The sequence below is a fragment of the Amblyomma americanum genome, chromosome 11 (genome assembly GCF_052857255.1).
Source record: "Amblyomma americanum isolate KBUSLIRL-KWMA chromosome 11, ASM5285725v1, whole genome shotgun sequence".
Classification (NCBI taxonomy): Eukaryota; Metazoa; Arthropoda; class Arachnida; order Ixodida; family Ixodidae; genus Amblyomma; species Amblyomma americanum.
This window is the reverse complement of record NC_135507.1, coordinates 128,075,969-128,082,212: the sequence shown is the minus strand read 5'-3', so window position 1 is coordinate 128,082,212 and position 6,244 is coordinate 128,075,969. Positions and strand designations below refer to the sequence as shown.

The window sequence follows — 6,244 nt, the reverse complement described above, 5'->3', positions numbered from 1 at the left end:
AATAGTGCAGCAGGTGGCAGGGACAGCACTGCCTCGCCTACGTGGGCTCCGTCACTGTCAAATGGGTTTGGCAGTCTTGTTGCCATATGGTCAGCAACTGCGCCAACCAGTTCCGTAGCCGGACTCATTGGCCGGCATTCGAGAGTACCACCACCTGCACCAAAATTCTTAATTGTGCATCTCCCAAAGCACCATCCGTGCAGTGAAACACACTGAAGTGAGGTGTATTTTGTACGCAGCATGCAATGTTTGAAAAAAAAAGCTAACCAGAACAGCACAAACCAGCAATGTATTGCTCAAAAGTAGTTCGAAGATTTTTCACATTAAGAAAAATTAGAAGATTGCACATACATCTGCTTATGAGCGGAAATTCGAAAGCCTTTCCCTTTCCTCTCTTTCTCCCTCCGTTATTTTAACTTTTTATTTTGTTTTCGTGACTAGAAATTGTTTTTATTTCAGTTAATTTTTCTTTTTGTTTTTTATTACTTGTTTTTATTTTTTAACTTCAGTTTTTTATACTAAGTGAGCCTTCTCGTGCATTTACATCGTTTTTCATCGAATCAGTCACACAAAACCTGCTTCAAAGACAGCATTTATTTTCATTATTTCAACCTAATTAACTAATTACAATTAATCAAAAAACTTTTCCCATTTCAAGATTCATTCGCACACTGCCTAACTCAAACTTTTGCATATTTATCTCCACAGAACGACATAATCGCGCGGACAGAATTTGCGGACACGTTTTGCTGAGGTGACGTAACCATATAATTTTTTCGCATTAGTAAGAAATAACGTCAAATTGTTAGGATTAAGATGATGCCTGGAGATGAAACGTGCGAACATGCAGGAAAATGTATGGGACAGTTTTTGAATGTAAAACTGTTTCGCTCACCTGTCCGAAAGATTTCCCTATTTTCTTCGGACTTCTTCTTCCAGCGGCACTTCATATTGTCCCACAGCTTCCGTAGCTGTGCTACACACACAGTGCGTGTGCCGGCCAAGCTATTATACTCTTCGCAAAGTTGAGCCCAGGCTTCGTCCTTAGACTTTTTCGAGGTGTTGTCTGTTCGCTTGTTTTCGACAACGTCCCGATACTTCGCCATTATGTTTCTTAACACGAGGCGTTCATCTGCGGTGAAAATGAACCGCGGAACTGCGGGCCGTTTCTTGGCGCGCTGGGAAGCGTCCGAAGCAGATGCCGACGGTGTCGTATCGAAGTCCGATACCTCATCATGGTCGAACATTGTGCACGCAAAAAAAAGGAAGGGCAGATACAAAAACACCTAAACACACACGAACAGTCGAACACGCGCAAGCACAAACACTGCAACAAAGCTGCACGAAGCGAGTCGGGAGCACAACAGACGAGAAACACGCGGCGAGCAAGGGGAAAAAGGGAAGAGGGACCGTAACAAAAATGCCGCGCCGGGCAGCTGCGACTGCTGCAGTTGCCAGACAGGTAAAGAAAACTGGTTATTTCTTCTAAAAGTACACGTTTTTTTATAGAAAAACAAAAAATATGCAGTTTATTTGTTTTTACCTTGCAGTTTACCGCTAAAATAGACAAAAGGATTTCTATATTATCAATTAGGTGGTGTTCTGTTTGCAGGAATTTACAATACTCTCAACACCAGCAGTTTCTTTCTCGTCCTCGAAAGCACTGGAGTGGAGGAGGGCAACTCGGCCAGCTCCTCGATGGAGGAATGTCCGAGGTGTGTTCAAGAAGCGCGACTGCTCCTCGGCCCGAGGATGAGCGCTCTCCTCCACTCCCAGGAGTGGAGGCGCAGCGTCGAGTGGAGGGTTGTTTGTGAATACGGCGGTTAGACCGACGGCGGACTGCGCTCGCAACGAGATCGCGTCCGTTCGACCCTTACTCGACTTCGCGCCCGTTCGAGGAGGCGGTCCCTTTGCATCGGGTCCGGGGGGACCCCTTCGTCACCGCGCCACGGCGCGCCTCTGCGCCTCGCCCGAAACTGCCGCGCACGAAACGCTTCCGCGCACCTGTCGCCTCCACGCACCCCGCACGAGCGTGCCCCCTTCTCGCGCGGGCGTGCCCGGACAGGGCGCTCCCGTCTCTGCGTTTCTCGCAGCAGTTCGGCTACACGTACGCGGGCCAGCGGGCAACGCTTTGCCGCCCGTCCACACGGCCTCGTCTCCCGTCGGGACCGCGCTTTCCCTGCAGGTAATCCCTTCCTGCGGCGGTCGCCTTCGGAGGCCAGACGCTCTACGGCTAGCAGCCGCCGTCCCGAGTTAAGTCGTCTGCGCAAGGCGACCCGACTCGGCCGCTTGGAGCGCGGCTGAAGGGTTCGACCCACTCTCCTCTTTCGCAAAGTCTTTCGAGGGATCTTCGGCGTTTCGTACAGAGCCGTCCTCTTTGCCGACAAGGTAAAAACGAGTCGCCGGCCGCGCCATCCCCGGGCGCCGGCGTCTCTCTTGATATATGATCCGACCCTCAGACAGACGAACCAAAGGGAAGACCCAAGGGCGCAATGTGCGTTCGAAGAATCAGTGCTCAGTGTGTCCTGCAATTCACACCGTCTCGCAGCTGGCTGCGTTCTTCATCGACCCGAGAACCGAGTGATCCACCGCTTAGAGTCGTGCATTTGGTTTGTTCAATTCCGTACAGTACAACCAGGGTTTTAGGCACCGGGCTCCTCCCCTGGCCTCCCCGACTGCAGTTTCGTCCGACAATTCCACGTTCCAGCAGCCGTCCGTTCGGCATGCTTGCGCGGTGCCTCAAAGCCGAGGCGAGCAAGGTCTCTTCGAAGCTTGTGTGCGACAATGGCTTGCGCGTCGCTAGAGACGACGAGGCATTTGGCAACCCTAAGGCAGACGTGCACGGCGCTCTCAAGTTCCGGTCTTCGCTGGTGCCGTTTTTTTGCTCTTCACGGTTTGCTGTTCAGCCCGTTTTGTTTAAGCGGTCGCACGGGTCCGACGACCATCGGTTCACCAGGAAGCACACCGGTAACTTCGTCATCAATTGGGCAATAACACAGAGCTTTTGCGCCGTTCCCCGAGCACGTTTGTTCTGCCGTTGTGTTCGCAGCGACGTCACCCCCGGACTCCCAAGCAGCGGTAGCTCTGTGTGGACGGTTCTTTGCCGCCCACCGCTGCGCCCTCTTTGGGGAAGGGGTCATCTTTAGCTCAGAAATGCCCCTCGAGTCCGCCGCCCCAAGGGTGCGCCCTCGTGCTGCGCCCTATCCGACCATTTCGCCACATCATTGCTTCGCTTAAGAGACAGGCACTGCCTAGCCGTGGCTACGCAGCGCGTACTTGGACAGCCGCCAGACGGGCGTTCGTCAGACTACTCCCGCAACAGGAGTCCACCGGCCACAGTGCCATGGACGGCGTTTCGGTATCGCACCGGCAGACTACTCGAAGGCTGGGAAGGACGAAGCAGCAGGAGAACCCCGCTGCCGCAGGTGCGTTCAAAATGCGGGATTATAACCCCTCGTCCCTTTTTTCCCTGTGCCTCCTTTCGCCCCGCCGGCACGGCTTCAGACATCGCGCCCGCACTGCGAGACCTCTTGCAGCGGCCGTTCCTTATAAGTACTGGGCCGCACGCGTCCCGCCGCCCGCGCGTTGTTGCGAAGAGTTACTTTTCCGGAGCCGGCGAGCCGCGTTTCCTCTCGTACTCCGCAGCAGCCGCCGCTGTTCCCTTGGCGGCGGGCAAGCCTTTCCCTCGGCCAGCCTACCGACTCCGTCGCGACTCTCATGAGCCAGCGAGCCGCGTTTCCTCTCGTACTCCGCAGCAGCCGCCGCCGTTCCCTTGGCGGCGGGCCGGCCTTTCCCTCGGCCGGCCTACCGACTCGGTCGCAACTCTAACGAGAGCCAGCGAGCTGCGGTTACTTTCGTACTTCGCAGCAGCCGCCGCCGTTCCCTTGGCAGCGGGCCGGCCTTTTCCCTCGGCCAGCCTACCGGCTACGTTCGAGCCTCTCCGACAACGAGTGTGGAAGACCGAAAGCCCACCAGATTGGTGCGTTACGCCGTTCGAACCCACGGAAGCAGTCCGTCCGACATTCCCTTGGTGACGGACCTCCGCTGGGCGTAACAATTTTTGCAGAGATGCGGCATCAGAATCTCGCAACTCCGCGGTTGAGGCCTTCCCCCGCTTATAAGCGGGGGCGGCGCCGGGTGTGACAAGCACAATCCGGTAATGAACCTTCCGCAGGTTCGCCTACGGAAACCTTGTTACGACTTTTACTTCCTCTAAATGATCAAGTTTGGTCATCTTTCCAATAAACCGGCGAAACCGAAAGGCCGCGCCGGACATCGGTCCGAAGACCTCACTAAATCATTCAATCGGTAGTAGCGATGGGCGGTGTGTACAAAGGGCAGGGACGTAATCAACGCGAGCTTATGACTCGCGCTTACTGGGAATTCCTCGTTCAAGGGGAACAATTGCAAGCCCCTATCCCAATCACGAAGGAAGTTCCACGGGTTACCCAGTCTTTTCAGACAGGGATAAAGACACGCTGCTTCCTTCAGTGTAGCGCGCGTGCGGCCCCGGACATCTAAGGGCATCACAGACCTGTTATTGCTCTGTTTCGTGCGGCTAGGAGCCGCTTGTCCCTCTAAGAAGGTTGTAAGGTGCTGGGAACCCCGCACCTATTTATTAGGCTAGAGTCTCGTTCGTTATCGGAATTAACCAGACAAATCGCTCCACCAACTAAGAACGGCCATGCACCACCATCCACCGAATCAAGAAAGAGCTCTCAATCTGTCAATCCTCCCAGTGTCCTGGCCGGGTAAGTTTTCCCGTGTTGAGTCAAATTAAGCCGCAGGCTCCACTCCTGGTGGTGCCCTTCCGTCAATTCCTTTAAGTTTCAGCTTTGCAACCAAACTTCGCCCGGAACCCAACTACTTTGGTTTCCCGGAAGCTGCCCGCCGAGTCATTTGAGTAACTCAGGCGGATCGCTGGTTGGCATCGTTTATGGTCAGAACTAGGGCGGTATCTGATCGCCTTCGAACCTCTGACTTTCGTTCTTGATCAAAGAAAACATTGTTGGCAAATGCTTTCGCAGTAGTTCGTCTTGCGACGGTCCAAGAATTTCACCTCTAGCGCCGCAATACGAATGCCCCCGTCTGTCCCTTTTAATCATTACCCCGTATTCCAAAAACCAACAGAACAGAAACGGGGTCTTGTTCTATTATTCCATGCAAGTTTATTCAGGCGACTCACCTGCGTTGAGCACTCTAATTTTTTCAAAGTAAAAGCGCAGGCCTCCTCGAGACGCACCAAAGAAGGGCACCAAGAGAGGACCGGCATGATGTTCAGTCCGAGCCGTCGCATCGGGTAGATGCACTACTCGTCTGGAACTGAGATCCAACTACGAGCTTTTTAACCGCAGCAGCTTTAGTATACGCTATTTGAGCTGGAATTACCGCGGCTGCTGGCACCAGACTTGCCCTCCAATTGATCCTCGTTAAAGGATTTAGAGTGTACTCATTTCAATTACGGGGCCTCAAAAGAGTCCCGTATTGTTATTTTTCGTCACTACCTCCCTGTGCCGGGAGTGGGTAATCTGCGCGCCTGCTGCCTTCCTTGGATGTGGTAGCCGTTTCTCAGGCTCCCTCTCCGGAATCGAACCCTGATTCTCCGTTACCCGTAACAACCATGGTAGGCAAGTAACTTACCATCGAAAGTTGATAAGGCAGACACTTGAAAGAAACGTCGCCGGCTTATGGCCATGCGATCAGCACAAAGTTATCCAGAGTCACCACACAGTACGGGCAGAACCCGATGGGTCTTGGTCTAATAAAAGCGCCCGTCAGCCAAAGGCCTTCAGGCTCAATGCATGTATTAGCTCTAGAATTGCCACAGTTGTCCGAGTAGAAAGAAACGATCTAAGGAACCATAACTGATTTAATGAGCCATTCGCGGTTTCGCCTTATTTCGGCATGTACTTAGACATGCATGGCTTAATCTTTGAGACAAGCATATGATTACTGGCAGGATCAACCAGGTAGATGCATAGGCAAACCCTTGTCGCTCCTCAAGGGAGCCCTGTCACGGCCGATCGTGGCCCCGCTCACCCCTCGGCGCCCGACGCGCATCTTTTTCGCGGCAGCTCTCGCTGCCCGTACATCGTTCGAGCTCGCTGCGGCATCCGACCCGAAGGCCCGGTTATCACCGCGCGGCAAGAGCACGCGTCCTTAGGCAAAGCATTTGTAACGCGCCCACCAGTGCGCACGCGGCCGCCAGGGCCGCGGCGTTCAGGCACTGGACGGCGCTTGCTGC

The 6,244-nt window shown here is 53.9% G+C and overlaps 2 non-coding genes across 2 annotated transcripts; both read right to left on the bottom strand.

Moving 5' to 3' along the window:
* Window positions 1-2,449: 2,449 nt before the first annotated feature.
* LOC144111685 (5.8S ribosomal RNA) lies at window positions 2,450-2,600 on the bottom strand. The gene has a single exon (XR_013310143.1). It is a non-coding gene; the product is annotated as a 5.8S ribosomal RNA (ribosomal RNA).
* Window positions 2,601-4,157: 1,557 nt separating this feature from the next.
* LOC144111582 (small subunit ribosomal RNA) lies at window positions 4,158-5,972 on the bottom strand. The gene has a single exon (XR_013310109.1). It is a non-coding gene; the product is annotated as a small subunit ribosomal RNA (ribosomal RNA).
* Window positions 5,973-6,244: the final 272 nt, after the last annotated feature.